At 41.1% G+C, this 25,299-nt stretch overlaps 1 protein-coding gene across 1 annotated transcript in view; it reads right to left on the reverse strand.

Annotated features, from left to right (window-relative positions):
- The window catches only part of SLIT2 (slit guidance ligand 2), a 194,954-nt gene extending 178,762 nt beyond the window's left edge, over positions 1 to 16,192 (reverse strand). The window contains exon 1 of the mRNA XM_043514071.1: positions 16,127 to 16,192. The gene's annotated coding sequence lies outside the window, so the exon portion shown is untranslated. The remainder of the gene's footprint in view (positions 1 to 16,126) is intronic.
- Between the last annotated feature and the right edge of the window lie 9,107 nt (positions 16,193 to 25,299).

Raw genomic sequence — 25,299 nt, forward strand, 5'->3', positions numbered from 1 at the left:
TTCAGAACATTTTGCCAGTAAGGAGACTCTGATGCAATCTTCTCTTGATGCTGATCATCTGTGGTGGCCTTTAACCTTAGTCTCATCTCAAGCTCTTTCCACCTATGGAATACAGACTAACACGGCTGCTACTCTGGTGATTTGCTGCCTTCTCATGGCATGCCAGATTTTTCATTCCTTTGTTCCTGTAGAACCCAATGTGGCTAGAATATTAGACTGGAAGAGTTTGCAACAAAAACAGTATGCAGCATTCTGAGTTTTTGAGTACATAAGCCATGGCCTCTCCACTTTGTCACCATTGGGGATTTCATGCCAGTAATGTGTTGGATGGAAACTTCTATTTTCATTGTCTTTGGGGAACATGAAGTTTTTCACTTGCTGTGGCCCACGTAGTACAAGGAAGTCCTCAGGTTGCTGCGCAAATGGGTCCACAGTCCTGGATCATCTAGACTTAAGGAACTCAACTCAGCAGCAGCTGTTTCTTGCGCCACCACCACACTCTTCTCTGATCTACACCTTTCTTCAGGAATGTGCATGGTTCCATCCATTTGAGATGGAGTTATGGATGCTGCAGTAGCTGCCAGGTCACCTGCACACTGACTAACTGGAAGATCAGGCATCTCCTCACCACTTACGTCCACACTGGGGCCGGAAGGCTCACCATGGAATCTGTGTCTACGTATCTCAAGAGAGCTCCTTCCTGCTTAGATAGAAAAGCTTCCTTTGCTTTCTTTCTTTTTCTGAATGCTGCCCCAAAAGGGCGTTTTCTTCTTTCACTCATGACTGCTGTTCTTTGCCAGCTATAGTGGCTCTCAACATTCAATTGAAGGGGACAAATAAGCAGGCTGGTAGCAGGGCCTGAGTGAGGGAAGATATCAGCGTCTTAAGGGCCTAACTGGTTCCTACTACTTCAGTTGACTACCTGTTCTCCTCAAGTGGGTTCAGAGAAGCAGGAGGAAACGAGAAGCTCCCTGAGAAGCTGGTGTTAATCAGTCCAGGCTCCTGGGGGTTCTAGAGAGGTACATAAGAGGTTCCTCCTCCTGTCTCTCCCTGCAGCTCCTGCTGCTTTCTGTTATTCCCTCTCACCTTTTCTTCTGCCTGCCTGTTATGTCTCTTGTGCCCTCCTTCCTCCAGCACAGCACTCCATCACCTCTGTGCATCTAGAGCAGAAAGGATACATATGCACCAGCAGCAGACACAATTTTCTACACTCTGCGTCCTAGTGGCTCCCTTCCCCTACACAGTCTGGCACCTGAGGCGGCCACCTCAGTTCACCTCATGGTAAGGCCAGCCCTGACTACATACTAAAACAAACTTGATTAGAGCACTTTAAAATCAAGCTATGGCATATATAAACTACGATGATGTTATTAAGAAAAATGAGGCGTATGAGCCTATATCAATACACATATAGTACATTGAGATTATTCCACACAGGGGTGATACTCCTGTAGCAGAAACAACAGGCACACAGACTTAGTATTTCGGCATCCTTTACACGCCATTTCAGACCAGATGGAGTCAATAAAGCCAACACTAAATTATGAAATACTAGACTATATGGGGGAAAAGCTGGAGGGAGCTATATTATATGCAGCAGGGATGAAAAAGTTCAGACTTCCTTATTTCTTGAGACAGTCAGCCGATAGGATGTGCCAGCTAAAGGGTGTCATTAGAAACATGGGTGTCCAAGTCTGTAGTACTCCATGGACAGGCAGAACCACCTTTGCCAACTGTGTTTTACTATCTTTATTCACTGTTTTTAATGGACTTGGATCCACTTTCATATATCACTCGACTCCTCTACTCAATGTCACCTTGTCCTGAAGAATAACTAGGTAAGGAGGGTTTCAGAAAAAGAGCACAAAAGAAATCTACTAAGGAAAAGGAAGGAAAGAGAGGAAATAGTGTCAAGGGGCTGAAAAAGGAAGTTCAGAGAGAGCTGGAAATGAGAATGTGTGTCCTTAGATGGAGCAATACTGCAGACATGAGGGTGAATTAAGGTGGCTACCTTTACGAACTGAACTAACAGGGAGCTGGGTCACACAAGATTAAGAGAGATGGCTTTGTAGTTACTGGGGGAATTTTATGTCACTCCACATGTTCAGAATTCATGTCCCCCACAGATTTCTTTGTTTCCCTGTGGAAAAATGACTTCTGACAGGGAAGCAAAGGGGCAGGGCTTCAAGGCGTTTCTGAGGGGTAGGTAGGCTCTGTCCCCTGAGGCAGAACAGAACGTAGTAGCCTGCCTGCTTAGTTACTTGTTCCCATTGTCTTTGTGAATTCCCCCAGAAGTATAAAACAGGTGTAAAAGTTTTAAGGCTCCTTTACATTGCCATTATGGTATAAAGGACAATATGGCTTTATAAATGCTTATGATGCTTTAGTGATTAGAACTAGTCTAAATTTTTTGACTGAAAAAATTTCCTATCAAAACGTGCTCCATGACCTGTTTGCTACTGACCTTTCTGGAGCTAGACAGTAGCCAATATACATTGTGAGTTTAATTCCTCAGCCACCCTCACTTGCTCTTCAGTTGCCTATGATGTAACACTGAGCATATAGCTGCATATATTTGTTGACTAATAACTCGAAATAAAGGCTCATTACTAGCTACATTACTATTAGGCAAGGGAGATTGGGGATTTTCTCCAATGCTCCCCACTTCCATTCTCTATCCATTGTATTGTAGTTTAATTAATTACCAAAATAATTGAAACCAGTGTGACTATACTGCATTATTTCGACAATTAAAATATGCAGAATTTTGCAGAATTTAAAAATATTGTGTGCAGAATTGTTAATTTGTTTGGCACCGAATTCCCCCAGGAATATGCTGTGAAGACACTGACCTGGGATTCAGAAGGTCTAAGTTCAATTCTTATCTCTGACACAGAATTCCTGTGACATTTTGCATACACAGTCACAATCATTTTGTACCTCAGTTCCCCCCTTTGTAAAATGGGGATAATACTTTTCTATTTCATCAGCTTCATGAGGAAAATTCCATTAATAATTGTAAGGTGCTCAGATACTACAACAGGAGTGGGCAAACTTTTTGGCCTGAGGGTCACATCGGGGTTGCAAAACTATATGGAGGGCCATGTAGGAAAGGCTGTGTCTCCCCAAACAGCCTGGTGCCCACCCCCTATCAGCCCCCTCCTATTTCCCGCCCCTTGACTGCCCCCCTCAGAACTCCGCACCTATCCAACCCCCCCTGCTCCTTGTCCCCTGACTGCCCACTCCCAGAACCCCACCCCCTATCCAACCACCCCTTCTCCCTGTCCCGACTGCCCTGGCCCCTATCCACACCCCTGTCCCCTGACAGGCCCCCTGGGACTCCCATGCCTATCCAACCCCTCCCTGGTCCCTGACTGCCCCAACCCCTAACAGGCCCGCTGGGACTTGCATACCTATCCAACACCCCCTGCACCCAGTCCCCTGACTGCCCCGACCCTATCCACACCCCCGGCCACTAACAAGCCCCCGGGACTCCCACTACTACACAGCCCCCCTCTGTTCCCCATTCCCTGACCGCTCCCCCCCCAGAACCACCGCCCCATCCAACCGCCCTCTGCTCCCTGTCTGCCCCCTGGGACTCCCTGCTCTCCACCCCCTTACCCGACCGGAGCCAGCCACGCCGCCACACTGGCCGGCAGGAGCAGAAGGCCAGAGTGCTGGTGGTGTAGCATGCTGAGGCTGCGGGGGAGAGGAAACAGTGCGGGAGGGGCCAGGGACTAGCCTCCCTAGCTGGGAGCTCAGAGGCCAGGCAGGACGGTCCCATGGGCTGGATGTGGCGCGTGGGCTGTAGTTTGCCCACCTCTGTACTACAGTGATCATTGATGTTATGCTTCAGTTTAGGTGATCCATGTTGTCAAGCCACCATATCTGGATCCCACTGTTAGAGAAAGTTTGGTTTCTGTTTTGAGAACCATCAGTGTACTTTGACCTCTGAATCTTCCCTCTTTAAAGTACATATTTTTTTCAGGAGAGATTACAAAAGTTCTTAACACTGTTAATTCATCTTGTTCCCTTTTGATTGAGATAAGATCCAGGGTTGCCATATAAGAATCTAGAATAAGGGGCTCAGCAGTACTTGTTGAAGGTGGAAGGGTAAGGAAGAAGAGAAGAGAGGCTAGTCCTATAGGAAAAGAAGAAGAGTCAAGGGAGACTAATCCAAATATGAGCCCCAGGAGGATACAGGATGGGTTGAAGAGGATTATAAGGGAAAATAGGAATGGAAAGAACTTGCAGCCAGAGGGAACAGGGGAGAGACTGGAGAATAGCACTGTCACCAGGAAAAGGCAGGTCTATGTGATAGGGGACTCTTTATTGAGAAGGATAGACAGGCCTGTAACTAGAGCTGATCCAGAGGATAGAAGGGTGTGCTGTCTTCCGGAGGCTAAGATACAGGATGTAGACCTGAGGTTGAAAAGGATCCTAAAGGGAATGGGAAAGAATCCCCTAATTATCCTTCATGTGGGAACAAATGATACGGTTAGATTCTCGCTGGAAAGTATTAAGGGAGACTATGCTAGACTGGGGAAGACGCTTAAGGAAATCGAGGTTCAGGTGATCTTTAGTGGGATTCTACCTGTTCCTAGAGAAGGGCAACAAAGGTGTGACAAGATTATGACTGTCAACAGATGGCTTAGGCAGTGGTGCTATAAGGAGGACTTTGGGATGTATGGACACCCGGAGGCATTCACGGACAGAGGACAGTTCTCTCGGGATGGACTTCATCTGAGTAGGGAAGGAAATAGACTTCTAGGATGGAGGCTGGCACAACTGATAAAGAGAGCTTTAAACTAAGAATTAGGGGGAGATGGTTGGGAGATGTCCAGGTAATCTCCACACCAGATTTTAGCATTGAGAGGGAAGAAGACGAAGTAAGAAAGGATACATCCGTGGGTAGGAGAATGTATATAAGGAGCGAGGGCGGTGTGGATACTAGTCTAATAGGTATACTGGCTGTAGAATGACTGTGCCTAATTGGGTACAAAATGTGAGCGAGGCCAAACAGCAAAAATTAAGATGTTTGTACACCAAAGCGAGGAGCCTAGGTAACAAAATGGAGGAACTAGAGCTACTGGTGCAGGAAGTGAAACCAGATATTATAGGGATAACAGAAACATGGTGGAATAGTAGTCATGACTGGACTACAGGTATTGAAGGGTATGTGCTGTTTAGGAAAGACAGAAACAAAGGTAAAGGTGGTGGAGTAGCATTGTATATCAATGATGAGGTATAATGTAAAGAAATAAGAAGCGATGCAATGGATAAGACAGAGTCCATCTGGGCAAAAATTACATTGGGGAAGATAACTAGTAAAGCCTCTCTTACGATAGTGCTTGGGGCGTGCTATAGACCTCCGGGATCTAATTTGGATATGGACAGAGCCCTTTTTAATGTTTTTAATAAAGTAAATACTAATGGAAACTGCATGATCATGGGAGACTTTAACTTCCCAGATATAGACTGGAGGACCAGTGCTAATAATAATAATAGGGCTCAGATTTTCCTAGATGCGATAGCTGATGGATTCCTTCATCAAGTAGTTGCTGAACCGACTACAGGGGATGCCATTTTAGATTTAATTTTGGTGAGTAGCGAGGACCTCATAGAAGAAATGGTTGTAGGGGATAATCTTGCCTCAAGTGATCGTGAGCTAATTCAGTTCAAACTGAACGGAAGGATTAACAAAAATAAATCTGCGAACAGGGTTTTTGATTTCAAAAGGGCTGACTTTCAAAAATTAAGGAAATTAGTTAGGGAATTGGATTGGACTGAAGAATTTATGGATATAAAGGTAGAGGAGGCCTGGGATTACTTTAAATCAAAGCTGCAGAAGATATCGGAAGCCTGTATCCCAAGAAAGGGGAAAAAATTCATAGGAAGGAGTTGTACAACAAGCTGGATGAGGAAGCATCTTAGAGAGGTGATTAAGAAGAAGCAGAAAGCATACAGGGAGTGGAAGATGGGAGAGATCAGCAAGGAAAGCTACCTAATTGAGGTCAGAACATGTAGGGATAAAGTGAGACAGGCTAAAAGTCGAGTAGAGTTGGACCTTGCAAAGGGAATTAAAACCAATAGTAAAAGGTTCTATAGCCATATAAATAAGAAGAAAACTAAGAAAGAAGAAGTGGGGCAGCTAAACACTTAGATGGAGTGGAGGTTAAAGATAATCTAGGCATGGCCCAATATCTAAACAAATACTTTGTCTCAGTCTTTAATAAGGCTAAAGAGGATCTTTGGGATAATGGTAGCATGACAAATGGGAATGAGGATATGGAGGTAGATATTACCATATCTGAGGTAGAAGCGAAACTGAAACAGCTTAATGGGACTAAATCGGGGGGCCCAGATAATCTTCATCCAAGAATATTAATGGAATTGGCACCTGAAATTGCAAGCCCATTAGCAAGAATTTTTAATGAATCTGTAAACTCAGGAGTTGTACTGAATGACTGGAGAATTGCTAATATAGTTCCTATTTTTAAGAAAGGAAAAAAAAGTGATCCGGGTAACTACAGGCCAGTTAGTTTGACATCTGTAGTATGCAAGGTCCTGGAAAAAATTTTGAAGGAGAAATTAGTTAAGGACATAGAAGTCAATGGTAAATGGGACAAAATACAACATGGATTTACAAAAGGTAGATCGTGCCAAACCAACCTAATCTCCTTTTTTGAAAAAGTAACAGATTTTTTAGATAAAGGAAATGCAGTGGATCTAATTTACCTAGATTTCAGTAAGGCATTTGATACCGTGCCACATGGGGAATTATTAGTTAAATTGGAGAAGATGGGGATCAATATGAACATCAAAAGGTGGATAAGGAATTGGTTAAAGGGGAGACTGCAACGGGTCCTACTGAAAGGAGAACTGTCAGGTTGGAGGGAGGTTACCAGTGGAGTTCCTCAGGGATCGGTTTTGGGACCAATCTTTTTTAATCTTTTTATTACTGATCTTGGCACAAAAAGTGGGAGTGTGCTAATAAAGTTTGCAGATGATACAAAGCTGGGAGGTATTGCCAATTCAGAGAAGGATCGGGATATTATACAGGAGGATCTGGATTACCTTGTAAACTGGAGTAATAGTAATAGGATGAAATTTAATAGTGAGAAGTGTAAGGTTATGCATTTAGGGATTAATAACAACAATTTTAGTTATAAGTTGGGGACGCATCAATTAGAAGTAACGGAAGAGGAGAAGGACCTTGGAGTATTGGTTGATCATAGGATGACTATGAGCTGTCAATGTGATATGGCTGTGAAAAAAGCTAATGCAGTTTTGGGATGCATCAGGAGAGGCATTTCTAGTAGGGATAAGGAGGTTTTAGTACCATTATACAAGGCACAGGGGAGACCTCACCTAGAATACTGTGTGCAGTTTTGGTCTCCCATGTTTAAAAAGGATGAATTCAAACTGGAGCAGGTACAGAGAAGGGCTACTAGGATGATCCGAGGAATGGAAAACTTGTCTTATGAAAGGAGACTTAAGGAGCTTGGCTTGTTTAGCCTAACTAAAAGAAGGTTAAGGGGAGATATGATTGCTCTCTATAAATATATCAGAGGGATAAATACAGGAGAGGGAGAGGAATTATTTAAGCTCAGCACCAATGTGGACACAAGAACAAATGGGTATAAACTGACCACCAGGAAGTTTAGACTTGAAATTAGACGAAGGTTTCTAACCATCAGAGGAGTGAAGTTTTGGAATAGCCTTCCAAGGGAAGCAGTGGGGGCAAAAGATCTATCTGGTTTTAAGATTCTACTCGATAAGTTTATGGAGGAGATGGTATGATGGGATAATGGGATTTTGGTAAGTAATTGATCCTTAAATATTCAGGGTAAATAGGCCAAATCCCCTGAGATGGGATATTAGATGGATGGGATCTGAGTTACTACAGAAAATTGTTTCCTGGGTATCTGGCTGGTGAATCTTGCCCATATGCTCAGGGTTTAGCTGATCGCCATATTTGGGGTCAGGAAGGAATTTTCCTCCAGGGCAGATTGGAGAGGCCCTGGAGGTTTTTCGCCTTCCTCTGTAGCATGGGGCCTTGGTTACTTGAGGGAGGCTTCTCTGCTCCTTGAAGTCTTTAAACCATGATTTAAGGACTTCAATAGCTCAGACATAGGTGAGGTTTTTTGTAGGAGTGGGTGGGTGAGATTCTGTGGCCTGCACTGTGCAGGAGGTCGGACTAGATGATCAGAATGGTCCCTTCTGATCTTAGTATCTATGAATCTATAAACAGTGTTAAGAACTTTTGTAATTTCTCCTGAAAAATACATACTTTAACGAGGGAAGATTCAGAGGTCAAAGTACACTGATGGTTCTCAAAACAGAAACCAAACTTTCTCTAACAGTGGGATCCAGATATGGTGGCTTGACAACATGGATCACCTAAACTGAAGCATAACATCAATGATTGTAGCTAAGAGCAACAATATTGATAAAGGTGTTCTTCACCTGGGTGAAGGCAGTGTTCCTGAAGAGGAAAATTCAGCCTTACAGAGAAAAGCAGCACACCATCTCCTGCCATTTGAATTTCTGGCATACCAGGTACGGGGAGGCCTGTCTGGGAAAACCAGTATAGACTATGTCCAGTCACTCTTTACCTTTCAGATAACGTGGCCCAACACCACCACTGAAGAAAAGGCCCAAGCAATCAGTGACTGATTTCTAATGCAAACAGAGGTGTCTTTGGCATCTGTCACCACTTGTGTCACGTTGAACAAATCAGAATGTAACGATCATTCCCTGGACTGAATCTTCGGTTTCAGGAGGATTTCGCCAGATAGGGGAGATATACTTATCTAAATATTTTTTGACGTCCAACATAGGATCTTTAATGGTTCCTCTCATATGGACTGAGTCTGGGTGCACCTTGTTTGTTTAGTATGGAAGCAGTGGGTGCCATTAAAAAGTCAGCATTTACCAAGAGTTATCATCCAGTATTGTCCAAGATGACCACCATTTCCTCTCTCTACAAGAGAGGTCAATCATAATTGTGGTAAATGTTAGTAAATATTGACATTTTAATAGTTTCTACTATAGCACTGCTGAATTGTCTCTGAGAACTTCATACGTTTCAGAGTCCAACAAAATCTGTTCTGAGCCTCCAATACTCCTCTTTTTTCTAAGATGTTTATGTGAACACATATCTCTGACCTGGCCAGATTTAATGTCTGAGTTGATGATATAGGTGAACTTGCTATCCCAAGAGATTGACATCTGTCAGAATACACTAGAAATTCTGGCTCTCAAGTCCTCTGAAAATGGTGATATCTTATGCATAATATTAAAGAGAGCTTGAGACTGTCCTGGTAAGGATGATTTTGTCCAAGTTCTATGGAAACTGAATTCCTTCTTTGTAGAAGGTGCAAGAGGGCTCTGGAGTGTACTCTGCACAGGAGCTAACTCTGAGGCAAGAAACCAGAAAGACCCAAGAAAGATATTATTTGCACAAAGAAGAATGTTCCCATCTAGCTGAGCTGACCAAACTTTCGTTTTATTTTGCTCACTCTTGTGGAAGATTGGAAGACCATTATTTGACTGCACTGAAATGCCTTGCCAGGCTGTTCTGTCTGTTGTCTCCTGACTAAATAAAGTGCTAGTGCATTTGATGAACATCAACTGTAGTTTAAGAATAAATTCTAGACATAATGGAGTTTGAATTAGCAAATTGTCCCAATATCAGATTCCTACTTTTACTTTATTCCTTATCTCTGCTTTTATCACCACTATAATTTTGATGAAAAGATTCTTAAGGTCATGGCCAGACCAAGGTCAGAGGAATAGATCGGAAATGCTGAGATTAGAACAAACCTTAAGTATTGGTGACAATAATACTCAATGAGGCAATGCAAGAACTTTGATGGTTGAATATTAGATAATCACCTGAATCGATGGATAGAAAATAGATTTTAACCACTCTATTTTGTAACGGCTTTTGTTTGCAAATTAGTTCAATCTTTCTAAACCGACAATTGGTCAACTGTTTCCTGACTTCTCTTGGACAATCAAACAGAATACAGTGTTTGCGATCTATCTGATCCATACTATCTGACAGATATTACTTCTATGGATAGGAGATGTGATTTTAAACTCTGCCTCTCTTTCTCAAGTTTCAGAGTAGCAGCCGTGTTAGTCTGTATTCACAAAAAGAAAAGGAGTACTTGTGGCACCTTAGAGCCTAACAAATTTATTAGAGCATAAGCTTTCGTGAGCTACAGCTCACTTCATCGGATGCATTTCGTGGAAAAAACAGAGGGGAGATTGATATACACACACAGAGAACATGAAACAATGGGTTTATCATACACACTGTAAGGAGAGTGATCACTTAAGATAAGCCATCACCAGCAGCGGGGGAGGGGGGGAAAGGAGGAAACCCTTTCATGGTGACAAGTAAGGTAGGCTATTTCCAGCAGTTAACAAGAATATCTGACAGGTTTCAGAGTAGCAGCCGTGTTAGTCTGTAAAAAGAAAAGGAGTACGTGTGGCACCTTAGAGACTAACAAATTTATTAGAGCATAAGCTTTCGTGAGCTACAGCTCACTTCATCGGATGCATTTGGTGGAAAAAAAACCAAATGCATCCGATGAAGTGAGCTGTAGCTCACAAAAGCTTATGCTCTAGTAAATTTGTTAGTCTCTAAGGTGCCACAAGTACTCCTTTTCTTTTTAAGAATATCTGAGGAACAGTGGGGGGTGGGGTGGAGTGGGGGGGTGAAATAACATGGGGAAATAGTTTTACTTTGTGAATTGACTCATCCATTCCCAGTCTCTATTCAAGCCTAAATTAATTGTATCCAGTTTGGAAATTAATTCCAATTCAGCAGTCTCTCATTGGAGTCTGTTTTTGAAGCTTTTTTGTTGAAGTATAGCCACTCTTAGGTCTGTGATCGAGTGACCAGAGAGATTGAAGTGTTCTCCAACTGGTTTTTGAATGTTATAATTCTTGACGTCTGATTTGTGTCCATTCATTCTTTTACATAGAGACTGTCTAGTTTGACCAATGTACATGGCAGGGGGCATTGCTGGCACATGATGGCATATATCACATTGGTAGATGCGCAGGTGAACGAGCCTCTGATAGTGTGGCTGATGTGATTAGGCCCTATGATGGTGTCCCCTGAATAGATATGTGGACAGAGTTGGCAACGGGCTTTGTTGCAAGGATAGGTTCCTGGGTTAGTGGTTCTGTTGTGTGGCGTGTGGTTGCTGGTGAGTATTTGCTTCAGATTGGGGGGCTGTCTGTAAGCAAGGACTGGCCTGTTTCCCAAGATCTGTGAGAGTGATGGGTGGTCCTTCAGGATAGGCTGTAGATCCTTGATGATGCGTTGGAGAGGTTTTAGTTGGGGGCTGAAGGTGATGGCTAGTGGCGTTCTGTTATTTTCTTTGTTGGCCTGTCCTGTAGTAGGTGAATGGACTACAAGCCGTCAGGAACAGTATCCCCGATAATGTCACAGCTAACCTGGTGGCTAAACTTTGTGACTTTGTCCTCACCCATAACTATTTCACATTTGGGGACAATGTATACCTTCAAATCAGTGGCACTATGATGGGTACCCGCATGGCCCCACAGTATGCCAACATTTTTATGGCTGACTTGGAACAACGCTTCCTCAGCTCTCCTCCCCTAATGCCCCTACTCTACTTGTACTACATTGATGACATCTTCATCATCGGGACCCATGGAAAAGAAGCCCTTGAGGAATTCCAACATGTTTTCAACAATTTCCATCCCAACATCAACCTCAGCCTGGACCAGTCCACACAAGAGATCCACTTCCTGGACACTACGGTGCTAATAAGCGATGGTCACATAAACACCACCCTATATCGGAAACCTACTCACCGCTATTCCTACCTACATGCCTCTAGCTTTCATCCAGATCATACCACACGATCCATTGTCTACAGCCAAGCTCTACGATATAACCACATTTGCTCCAACCCCTCAGACAGAGACAAACACCTACAAGATCTCTATCATGCATTCCTACAACTACAATACCCACCTGCTGAAGTGAAGAAACAGATTGACAGAGCCAGAAGAGTACCCAGAAGTCACCTACTACAGGACAGGCCCAACAAAGAAAATAACTGAACGCCACTAGCCATCACCTTCAGCCCCCAACTAAAACCTCTCCAACGCATCGTCAAGGATCTACAACCTATCCTGAAGGACGACCCATCACTCTCACAGATCTTGGGAGACAGGCCAGTCCTTGCTTACAGACAGCCCCCCAGTCTGAAGCAAATACTCTCCAGCAACCACACACACACACAACAGAACCACTAACACAGGAACCTATCCTTGCAACAAAGCCCGTTGCCAACTCTGTCCACATATCTATTCAGGGGACACCATCATAGGGCCTAATCACATCAGCCACACTATCAGAGGCTCGTTCACCTGCGCATCTACCAATGTGATATATGCCATCATGTGCCAGCAATGCCCCTCTGCCATGTACATTGGTCAAACTGGACAGTCTCTACGTAAAAGAATGAATGGACACAAATCAGACGTCAAGAATTATAACATTCAAAAACCAGTTGGAGAACACTTCAATCTCTCTGGTCACTCGATTACAGATATAAAAGTTACAATTCTTCAACAAGAAAACTTCAAAAACAGACTCCAACAAGAGACTGCTGAATTGGAATTAATTTGCAAACTGGATACAATTAACTTAGGCTTGAATAGAGACTGGGAATGGATGAGTCATTACACAAAGTAAAACTATTTCCCCATGTTATTTCTCCCCCCCACTCCACCCAACCCCCCACTGTTCCTCAGATATTCTTAAAAAGAAAAGGAGTACTTGTGGCACCTTAGAGACTAACAAATTTATTAGAGCATAAGCTTTCGTGAGCTACAGCTCACTTCATCGGATGCATTTGGTTTTTTTTCCACCAAATGCATCCGATGAAGTGAGCTGTAGCTCATGAAAGCTTATGCTCTAATAAATTTGTTAGTCTCTAAGGTGCCACAAGTACTCCTTTTCTTTTTGCGAATACAGACTAACACGGCTGCTACTCTGAAACCTGTCAGATATTTTTGTTAACTGCTGGAAATAGCCTACCTTGCTTGTCACCATGAAAGGTTTTCCTCCTCCCCCCCTCCCCCGCTGCTGGTGATGGCTTATCTTAAGTGATCACTCTCCTTACAGTGTGTATGATAAACCCATTGTTTCATGTTCTCTGTGTGTGTATATCAATCTCCCCTCTGTTTTTTCCACCAAATGCATCCGATGAAGTGAGCTGTATCTCACGAAAGCTTATGCTCTAATAAATTTGTTAGGCTCTAAGGTGCCACAAGTACTCCTTTTCTCTTTCTCAAGTCTCCAGAGAGGTGTGGAGGGCATCCGTTTTCTGGATACAAGATTTAATTTAATAAATGCTAGAACTCGTCTGTTATCACAAGTTACACAGAAACCACCCAACCCAATGATATACATTCCACTATGAGATGGCAAAGAGATATTGTCATTGTCTAATCAGATGATGTATAGGAATTTCTGTGGAAAACTTTTTTGTTCTACTAGTGACAAAGATTTGAGAAAATATTCTTCTTTGGACCACAAGAGAAGGAAGCAATCTATGGTAGCCATTCTGAAATTCAGAATTTTGGTGCTACTAAGAGGATTTGGACTTTTTGGTATTGTTAAGACCTTTCTGATAGCTTTGCATGGATTATCCCCAAAAGAGGAAAGGCTTTAAACATTGTTATTGGTGTGTACAGAGTGATTATAAGTGATTTGAATACCAGAACCTTAGGCAAACTGCTCTGCCGGCTACCACACTAGAATATATACCCTAAACCTTTGTTAAATCCTAGAGGTAGTCCTGTCCTATGTTATGCAGGAAATTGGAGTCTAAATTACAATGGACTGGGATATTTCTGGCATTCTTAAATCTCACCCCCACATTAAAAATTTTCCATTGATGCAGACTCATTACTGTTCAAAGTTCTTTTTAGAGCCATATCAATTTTCTTATGCAAAGGATCATTCAGAGAAATATTGCCCTCTAGTGGTAGCAAAAATTTTCTTAGACTTGAAATAATAATGGCCCCCCAATGCCAAAAATTAAAACTCAAAATCCAAACCAACACACCTTGAGCAACATTTATATAAGGGGGTAGGGCTTGCCTCAGATTTAATCTCAGATTTTAATGCAGAGTGAAACTTCAAAATGAATATTTTTAAATATAAAAACATGAGTCAAGAATCATAATCAATAGGCCCAATTCTCTGCTTTAAACTTTCTAGTAACTTTACAAGACTCGATGATAGAGCTCACATTAAGCTGAATAAAAAGCTTGAGGAGTACATAAATCAGTTTACAAAATTCATTTGCCTCCCTAGAATAAACAGCCACCTCTCTCCTATGTGTCATCGAAAGAGGTGGCTGTTTATTCTAGCCACACTCTCACTGTGAGGTGATGGAAAACCACCAGTATCACCTTTTTATAAACAGAAATACAATTATGTGTCTTTCTGAATATGTTTCATGCCATTAAGTTATTGCAGTATCATAATATTCTCACTAGACGATGCTCTCCTACACACCTAAGCACAATGAAGAATACACAAGATGATAGACCACTAGATAGAGGCTACAGGAGCTTGATGCTCTTAAAGAAAAAGGGTCTACAGAGATTGCCAAAGTGAGATAAGGAGGATGGAGCACAAAAAAGATTGTGCAGACCATGGAGTAGAATGACTGTTAGGGTCAGGGAGGCAGAGATATTTGAATAGTCTCAAAGAACATTCCTGAACCTTTTTCTGAAGCTGAAGCTCTAGACATGAAATTATGTAAGAACTGATTAATCCAACAGGCCCACTTAATTTGCTGGCCTGATACCAGATGCAGAAAGCTTTAGATTAGCATACAAACTTGTTTCCCTTCCTGGTCTCAGGATGTCCCATTACAAGCTACACAGTGTTCCACCATTATTTGCTTTGCTTTTTAGTCTCCCTCCTCCCACATTTACTTTGAACAACATTTCTTTTCAGAAACTGCTTGTTACAGGCAGAACAACAAATGAAGAAAATTGTATCCAGAGGGGAATCCACAAGAGGGCTTTGAAAAGTCCTGTTTTACTATTGCTGTCTTTAATAGAATGAAAGGCAATTTATTCACTCACAACTGGCGAATGGTAAGTGCAGAAGTCACCAATTTGTTGTCTTAGACCCGACAAAATTCCACATTTAGGAGCCATGAAAAATTGCACGAGTTATGGGGCTACCACGTCTAAAGATGGTCACCAATCCTGTACAAACGACTTGCTTTACCATGAAAGAAAAACTGTGCGAGAGAAGTAGTCAGATAAAAAGTAGATATGTATTCTAGTGGATTGGTTAATAAAATTATTTCAATCTTTCTCTTTAACAAGATTAAACAAAAGGCAGCCCTCTAGACCCTAAGCAGAACAAATTTTTCACAAGAAATAGTTGTAGTCAGAAAAGATAGCTCATATTTTTGTTTTCCTTTAAAACACTGAGGCCTGGTCTACACTGGGCGGTGGGGGGCAGGAGGGGGGAAATCGATCTAAGTTGTGCAACTTCAGCTACATGAATAACTTAGCTGAAGTCAACATACTTAGACCTACTCACTGAGGTGTCTTCACTATGGTGAGTCGACTGCTGCCACTCCCCCGTTGATTCTGCCTGTGCCTCTTGCGGTACTGGAGTACAGGAGTCGACGGGAGAGCGATTGGGGGCGGATTTATCGTGTCTAGACTAGATGCGATAAATCAACCCCCGCTCGATCGATCGCTGCCCGCCGATTCGGCGGGTAGTATAGACATACCCTGAAAAAGGCCTGAAGACCAGATATTAAACCCAGGTTACTATAAGAAAATAAATATATTGTTTTTACATCTTTAATTCCTTTTTAACCATTTGGATTTGGTGAAAGGAAATTCTAGTATGTTCAAATGTATTAAATACTTTTGCTAAAACAACAATAAAGCTCTCGACTTCCAGGAAAAGACTCTCTCAACAGTTGCTACAAAAGGTGTTTAAAGAGAAAAACATCTGATAAAACAAAGACAATGTGCAAGTAAAATATAACCATCAAAATATAAAAGTCAATAGGAAACTACTTACAGATTTTTAATATCTACGGCTCCACGGAAAGCCTTCCTTGGAATTGCTTGAATTTGATTTTCACTGAGATCACTACAAAAAAAGATGAAAGGAAACTTAAAAGTTGTTGTACATATTTTATCTGTACAAAAGAATTTCTGTAAAGGAATACCATGTAAGAAAATTATTTCAAAATGAATCCCAACCACTGTAATTCAGTCTACACTCTTTATGAAATATATTTCATTATAGCAAGTGACTTGTAATTAACTACAAAGAAAAAATCACATCTCTCATATTACTTTAGCTGCATAGCAATAAAAAGGTCCTCCGTGTAATATGTGACAAAATAATACCATTTTTAACAGATGTGGTCAAACTGATTTTGCTTAATTTTGAATGCACTTAAACACTGAGTTCAAAAGTTTGACTCAGAATACACTGAAAGAAGACTGAAAATGAGAAGAGCATGGAGAAAGAGGGAAACAACCTGCTGAACACAGGAGTTGCTACATTGAATCAGACCTTCACTCTATCTAGGCCAGTATACTGTGCAGATAGTGGCCAATACCAGATGCTTCAGAAGAAGGTGTAGACAGTAGGCAGATGCCCTCACAACTTATCCTGATCTGTAATAATTGGAGACTGGCTTAAACCCTGAAGAATGAGTTTTAATATCCCTTCAAAAATGTGTTAGCATTTACTGTATCCATTATCTATTTAAATAGCCAACCCCTTTTGGAACTTGCAAAATTCTGCCTGAACAACTTCCTGCTGAAATGAGTTCTAGAAAACCAGAGTAAAAAAGAAGCAGCGAGAGAAAGACTGGATAAACAGCAGAGGGGGAAGAAAAATTCTAGTGGAGCTTTTGGAAGCTGTTCTTTCCTTAATACAAATTGTACACAAGCTCAGGCTTCCCATCAGTAGAAAACAGAGTTAAGGATCTCGAACTAGTTTTGTGATCCCCCAAAACAGCACGAGGAATTCACAAAACCTCACACTTCTTAAGGTTTGTCCATCTCCAGATTTTAAACTACTACAAGATTTATATTCATATAACTTGCCCTGAAAAACAATCCTATATATATCGCAAGTCCTTAACCAATTCGTTATCAATTTAAGGAAAGGAAGAAAAAAAGCTGTATTTATTTGCTAAATCTGCCATCCTTGGCGCATCTATTATCAAAGCATATCTAAAAGTAGGCCCTGCTAACTATTATTAAGAGTGTGTAAAAAGAGACAACCTGTGAGCTGTGATTTAATTTTCAAGTCATTTATGTAATTTTGAAAAAGGAATATGATTGCATTGGTCTAGTGATAAATTCAATGACAAGGAATGAAATGGTGATCTTCAGCTGTAGTTACGGTAACTTGATGCAACAGCCTTCTCTAAGAAATTATATTATAATCATAAACAGAGCATATCTATATTTACATTTCTCTTTAAGTGACAAATTTTATATAAATACAATCTTTCACTGCTCCAACATATAAGAAGGGAAGTTAGCAATAACAATTCTTGTCTTGCTAAAGAGACAGGATATAATCTATCTCCATGTAATTGCAAGAAACCATGGCCACATACACATATAGACACCAGTTGCTGATTCTGGGTATTACAATTAAAATATACACATGAATTGATAAAGTTGAAGATGTACATTAAAATCTGAAATAAAAAATTCACAAACTATTAATGGCCAAAATCGGTCTCTTGTTAACTGAGATGGGAGTCTCCACACACGTCCAGGCACCAACAAATGTCTAGTCAGGCAGATCACTCCACCAGCAATACATTCAGCAATTCTGCTTTTCTGTGAGAGGGAGAATTGCGAACACAGAATTTTTTTCTGCTGGGCCCACACATCAAAGATATCAAATTTCATGTACTGAGGCTGTGTACCCTAAAGTACACTGCTGAATATGCTAAATTCGAAGCTTAAGGTGCTGGGTTGCAAAGGCTGCCAAGCCTGCTGATCTGGGCTCCTTCTAATGCCATCCTTATATGTGGTAGGAATAGTTAGATGGGTAGAACACATTTTCAAGAGGTTCATAAAACATCAATTAAATGATATGAATGTTCTTAGAATTATATTGGTAACAATACTTGTATGTTCTGGGGCTCTTTTTTAAGAATGAAGTTTCAAATCTACTGTCAGAAAATTACCTTATTTTCAACAAAGCAAAAAGCGAATATACTGGGAAAGTTTTCAGTATTTATGTAATTTTCAAGTTTGCTTCCTCTCACATTAAACAACTTTTCTCATCATTGGGATAACCTAACAAAAATAACTACAAAGGCTTAACACAAGTGATTATTTTTTAATTCCTCCAAATACATTGCTGTAAAATCATTTGACTTAAATGGAGGTACTCCTGATGGGCACTGAAAAACATTGGAGGAAATTCAGGCTCAATGTACAGAAAAACAGACAACTTTTTAAAAGGCTAGTTTTAACTAAGCTTATTCAGAACTGAAAAAGAACTGCAAATTATAAGCTAAAAGTTTTGAATTAGAATATATTTATGTCTATTAAAACTGATATACATCACACTACATTAACCAAATAATCATCCTATCGTTTCTTTCTAGGACTTTCAATACAGTCTATGGATGGTAACCAGGGGATACAGAAGGCAGACTGCACAATATTTATGCTACAACCATTTTTGGTTGCTTTGGTAAGTAGCATCTACATTCTGAATAAAGAAAGCCAGTCTCCATCACCTATTGGTCAACTTCTCCCACAGGCATCTTTGTGCTTTCTTCTATGCCATCCCTTACGTACGGAATGTCTTTCCTGAACTAACCCATAATGTCACCACCCTGTGCTACTTCAAATCCCTCTTCCAGACCAATTTCTGCTGTGATGCCTACAGTATTTTCCCAAATAGAAACAGCTAGGTGGTTGGCAGGGACTTGCAATGTTTAATTCATTTGTGTGTTACACATATCATAGAATATCAGGGTTGGAAGGGACCTCAGGAGGTCATCTAGTCCAACCCTCTGCTCAAAGCAGGACCAATCTCCAACTAAATCATTCCAGCCAGAGCTTTATCAAGTCTGACCCTAAACACCTTAAAGGAAGGAGATTCCACCACCTCCCTAGGTAACGCATTCCAGTGCTTCACCACCCTCCTAGTGAAGTTTTTTTTCCCTAATATCCAACTTAAACCTCCCCCACTGCAACTTGAGATCATTACTCTTTGTTCAGTCACCATTACTCCTTGTTCTGTCTGTCTATCTTATAGTTAACAAAACAAAAGCCCTTACTTGACACTTTTCAGAGTAGCAACCGTGTTAGTCTGTATTCACAAAAAGAAAGGGAGTACTTGTGGCACCTTAGAGACTAACAAATTTATTTGAACATAAGCATAAGCATAAGATGAAGTGAGCTGTAGCTCATGAAAGCTTATGCTCAAATAAATTTGTTAGTCTCTAAGGTGCCACAAGTACTCCTTTTCTTTTTAATTTAATACTGGTACACAGTGATGATGATTGTGAAGCTTGGTAGAGGTGGTGAAGTCAGAGGGTGGGATACTTCCGAGGGAATGCCTTACTGTTAAATGATGAACTAGCAATTGGCTGAGCCCTCAAGGGTTAATTCATTCTTGTTAATGTAGCCTCACACTCTACAAGGCAGCACAAATGCAGGGAGGGGAGGCAGCATGAGAGACAGAGACACACACCATGTGTGAGAGAGAGATGTGCATTGCCCCTTTAAGTACGCTGACCCAACTCTTAAGTACACTGCCTTTTTAAGTAGATCAGCAAGCTGAGACCGCAGCTGCTGCCAGGAAGAGTCCTCTGTCCTGAGCCCTGTCGTGTGTCCCCCCCCTGCTCTATGGAAGATGGGGTAAGTGGGGCGCAGGAGAAGGGGGGGGAGGGAGACATCCTGACATTAGCCCCCTTCTCCCCCACCCCCAGCAAGCAGGAGGTTCCAAGGCAGAGGGCAGGAGCTGCACATGGCAGTGGGGGAGGGACAGCTGAATTGCTGGCAATTGATAGCCTGCTGGGTGGGTTCTGCACAGGGAACTTAGGGGAGCGGGGAGCTGATGGGGGGCTGCCGGTCCACCCTGGTTCCAAGCCCCCACCAGCTAGCTGCAACGGGCTGCTCTTCCTGCAAGCAGTGCTCAAAGCAGGCGGCTGCCAAACTATGTTATAAGGGAGCATGTTCCCTAATTGATCAGCAACATAACACTGAAACCGGGACGACTTTAAATGAGGAGTTACTGTATTTGTATGTCACCTAGCACAATGGGTTCCTTAATCCAGCAATCAGAAGGAATTCTGGGTGGGGCCAATGGGACTCTACTGCTCCTCTCATGTGGGTTTACATTACACACTAGTTGCCATTTAAAAGCTAGTATGTACTTACCACTTACCACATAGGAGCACAAGAAGTAACTGTTCAGACCTTCAGGCCAGGTATACACTACAGATCTATATCGGTATAACTATGTTGCTCAGAGGTGTGAAAAATCCACACCCTGAGCAACGTAGTTATACTGACCTAATCCTCTGTGTAGACAGTGCTCATCAACACAGCTATCGCCTTTCTGGGAGGTAAATTAACTATGCTGATGGAAGAAGCTCTCCCATTGGCATAGGAGCATCTCTACTAAAGAGCTATAGCCGTGCAACTGACAAGCCCTTACTTATGGCAGAATAGGAATTAACTGAGGTAACTTTGGTTGACTTTTTAATGTAGAACTTTCCACTTCATATGGGTCTTTACTATTGTTGCTGTGATTGTTTACTACACGATAAGTGCAATCAGCGATGGTTGGGGTATACCGTTGATTACAAAAGAAACAGGGGTGTTCTGTGTCCTTGGCCAATATTTTCCATTCCTGTACTGTTGTACAGCATGCAGTCCTTGTTACAACAAGGCAGCATTTTAATCATTCTGTATGTACTTTGCATAGTTTGTGAAGCCCTTTGGGATCCTTTAGAATGAAAGGAGCTTGTGAAGAGTGTACAAACCCTGCACTGGAAAGGAAGGGGTTAAAGAGCTGCTTAAAAGGGGAAACAGAGTGGCTCACTGGCAGACAGACAGACATTGGAAGTGAGCTCACCTCCATGCTGAGCTCCTGAGAGTGTCAGAAGTGGTCTTGCTGCCGCCGGCCTGGCTAAGCCTACAAAGCAGGCACCTGTGACTCTCTGAAGATCAGAGATTTTATCTTTATGTTTTTGTTCTTTACTTTACCTTGTGGGAAGAGAGGGGACTGATAGGAAGTGATTCAGAGAGGCTGCCACATAGCACCTGCGGGTGCAGGATTTAGCTGCCTACCTCTGGATCCCAGTGGAGAGGGTGGGCCCAGGCTCCCCTATCAATCCCTAAAGAGAAAGAATGCTACACTGGCTTACCTTGATGCAGGGAACCCTAGTTGCGGGGAGAAGACTCTGAAGACATGATATGAGATCCTGACCCAGGGGAGGAGCCCTGAGGCCTCCTGGTTAATCCTGAAGACTCCCCCAATTGTTATACATCCCCCTTTATACATACCCCAAACAGGACAGACTTGAATATGTGACCTGGCCAGGTGGCAGAATCACTGGAAGAACTGACCACCACAGTGCAGAGCAGTAGTAAGAAAGAGGGGTACCCAGGAGGAAGACAGCCTACCTGACAAGTAGGTGGTGCCAGTGGTGAGCATCCCCCTTCACAGGGCTCCATAATGGTACAATACCATAAACTAGTAAAACAAGTGGACATCATGGGTTCACAAATATAAACCTGAACTTAAGAGAGAGGGGACATTTACCTGTTCCAGAAATGAGGATATCAATCTGGGCATTTTACAATAAAGGGACACTCCCACTGAAACAAATTATTCTGCGGCAATATTACAGCCCTATAGTTTACACAAAAGACAGTGTGTCTATGAAACAGTATTAACAATTCAAGGATGAAAGATATAAGTGGAGAAAATTAACAAATAATTGTATACAATTGGAATGAAAATAACACAGTAAATTGCAGTAAACTCTTTGCCACAGGATGTAATGAAACAATATTCAAACCCTATGATAAGTTCAGATGATGTGTAGCAAATCCTATTTGCCCCATGAGCCTCTTCCAGATAATTTTTTCACAGTTCGGTTTAGCAATTTGTAGAGCTGGGATATAGTCCACATATTAGGCCAGTTTCTCAGTTCCATAAGGCGGCTTTGCCCCTTTATAATAGGTACTCAATTAACTGCAACTTTGTGGGTTTAATCTATCACACTAACTTGGCTTCCACAGCTCCTCCAAGAACACTGAGTTTGATGTACTCCTTCTAATGTATTAGCAAACAACTGTTTCATCTATATTCCAAGAGCCAGTGTAACAACATGCAACTTTAGCACTTCTTTAGTGGGGGAGGAGGGAGAAGGGAAGCCCACAGCAATGATGTTCTGGAGACACATGAGCAGGCCTGTTTATAATGGTTTGTTTGTTTTAAGTTTAAATATGGTTCAGCTGCTTGAAGGGAATATGGCCAGAAATTTTGCTGGTTTGTGTTATTTTGATTGTACTACCTCCCCCCCCCTCCCAAAATCAACAAACAACCCCCACTAACTATAAATACACACACACCAGAAATCTCTGAATTTTTGTTTGCTTTACTTGGGACTTCTCCTGAATTTCTGCCCTGCTACACAGACCTTTTGAGAATCTAACCTCCATTTTTTGCACCCACAAAGGTGGTCGGATTGAGGCTGGTCTCAAAATCAGACCCTAAATGTGAAGAATCTGAATAAAAATATCCTTGAGCAAATATGAAACAACATATTCTACCAAATATTCAAACTAAGGCATTTAGACAGAGAAACTGAATGGCTAATTTATTTGTTTTTATGTTAATATTTCAGAGCATACTAGTAAATGAGGTGTAGTATATTTTGTAGAAGTACCAACAGAACCTCATTTAAAAAACACACCAATCCACTATTAAATTTTTGGGGGAAAATGGAGCTGGATTGCTGGGTTTTTATTTATAAGAATTATTGGGTTTGAGTTTGGTGTGGTGGGAAGCAATTTTACAGCAAAATCTTGCTACAACTTATATTTCAGACCTGTATAATATGCTCGTCTGTTCTCATATAAAAAACTGAAAATATTTGTAGGTGTTTTTGTTTTCCTAGTGATTCTAAGGATAAAGTCACTGTACAACCTAATGTAAATTAATCTGATATACTGCATCATCTCTTAGCAAATGAAGCCAATACTGCATTGCAGCTATTTTATTACCCACCACATATAGTTTCCAGTTGAGAATCCCATTAACCTTACAAAGCAATGCTATTATTTTAATTTTATAAATTGAAATAGCAATGTATAATATCTATATCATGCACTGTTAAGATTGTATCCATTTTTTTGTGTGGGAAAACTATCGTTCAATTTGATGCAATAGATCTTTTGTAGATGGCAAAACTACTTCTAAATTTAATTAGTGGTAATTTTATTTTCCTCCATGGCTTACAGTCAGACTAGTGATATAATAAATCTGTACTGCCATCTTCTACTTTGTGAAGTACTGAGTAATGGAAAATGAGTAATGTGTCCTGATTTTAAAGGAAAAAGAAGAACTACTGAGTCAGATAGGAAGCACTGAAAACAAGACATTATTTATTCAGTTTTACAAATGAGTTCAAAAAATGCCTATCCTGTGCCCTTGGTCCTTTCATAATTATTGAAAAACAGACAGACATATATGCATTATACCATAGATCTACTTTATCTGCTACTGGAAAGCAAAAAATCAAACCTATATATTCTTCATGAAATATATTATATTGAGCCACATGCAGTCTATATGAGATTATACAGGGATGAAGTATGAAACAGTATTTCTCATTTTCATAAATTTAAGATAATGATCACACAACTTACAAAAGCTGAAGTGGAACAGAACGTAAGTGACTTTTTGTTAGTTCAGTCCAGAGAATTAAAGTATCTAGTGGTGAAGGGTGGAATAAACCAGGTAATAGTTGTAGTATTTGTAGGAGGGATTTAGGAGGGAAGGAGGACAGGGGATGGGTGTTTATCAGTACACTATTCTGAAGTGCAGTTACCATATTTGTGAGCAGACCTATTTCCCCTCACATATGTTCCAATATCCAGCTCCCATTGGCTGCCTATTTTATTTTGGCACATTTCCTAGTGGTGGTTCTCCTAAATCAAACACATTTAAGACCTTATTCCTTGCACATCGTGTAGTCCTGTCTATCTGTGTTAATTGGATGTAAAACTCTACCAAATTGGAATTCCAGTATTTTACACCCATATTGTACTGATGTAAATAATTATTTCAAGGCAGTGGAGAAACGGGTCCACTGGATCGAGATGCTCTACTCCGAGTTCAGCTAACCACAAAATAGCCTTATCTGAAACGTATCAAATTCTTCCTTAGAAAATAAACAATATATCAAAAGATTAAATGCATAATTTCTTACCTCTCTATAAACAGACAAAACTACTACAGATGAATAATGTGAAATTCATATAGTTCATTAGACAGGCATCCAAGACACACTCTCTTATTAAATCTAATTGAATTCTACAATCCTTTGTGTACTCTAGTTTGGTGCAAAACCATACTCTAAATGCTGACGGGGCCCATTCAGCTGCTTGGTTAAACATACTGACTGGCAAAAATAAAAACCGCCCTGGTCTTACATTTTACAACACCATACTGATTTATAGTTACTGCCAGCAACACATATGAACAAACAAAAAAAACCCCTAAAACAAAATAATAAAGCAGTCAAAAATTAGTAGAATGGGGATTTCCCTTAAATTATTTAACAAATAATCCACTATATAAATTTGGCTCTGGGATTTACACTTGTAATAGAGTACTGGTGAAAGAACCATAATGTGGTATAGCAAAACAAACAACACTTGCTTTTTATAAATGAGATATGCTTAATTAGTTGTTTATAATAAGCATTATTTATTCATTCCCAAACTAAAACATTTGTGTATTTCTGCATATTTATACATAATTGATCCAATCATTGATGGTCAGGTAACGATTGCTCCCATGATCCATTTCTTTCTCATGCTAGAGAGGATTATTGCAGTGTAGTCTACATGGAACTGAACCGTGTCAGTCTGCCCTGAGGTTGGTACCCATATCTTTGAGCCACTGCAGGACAGACTGACAGGCCCTCAGCTTTGGAACAAGCTTTTCTTCTCTGA

Source organism: Dermochelys coriacea, chromosome 4 (genome assembly GCF_009764565.3).
Source record: "Dermochelys coriacea isolate rDerCor1 chromosome 4, rDerCor1.pri.v4, whole genome shotgun sequence".
In the NCBI taxonomy this organism is placed as follows: Eukaryota; Metazoa; Chordata; order Testudines; family Dermochelyidae; genus Dermochelys; species Dermochelys coriacea.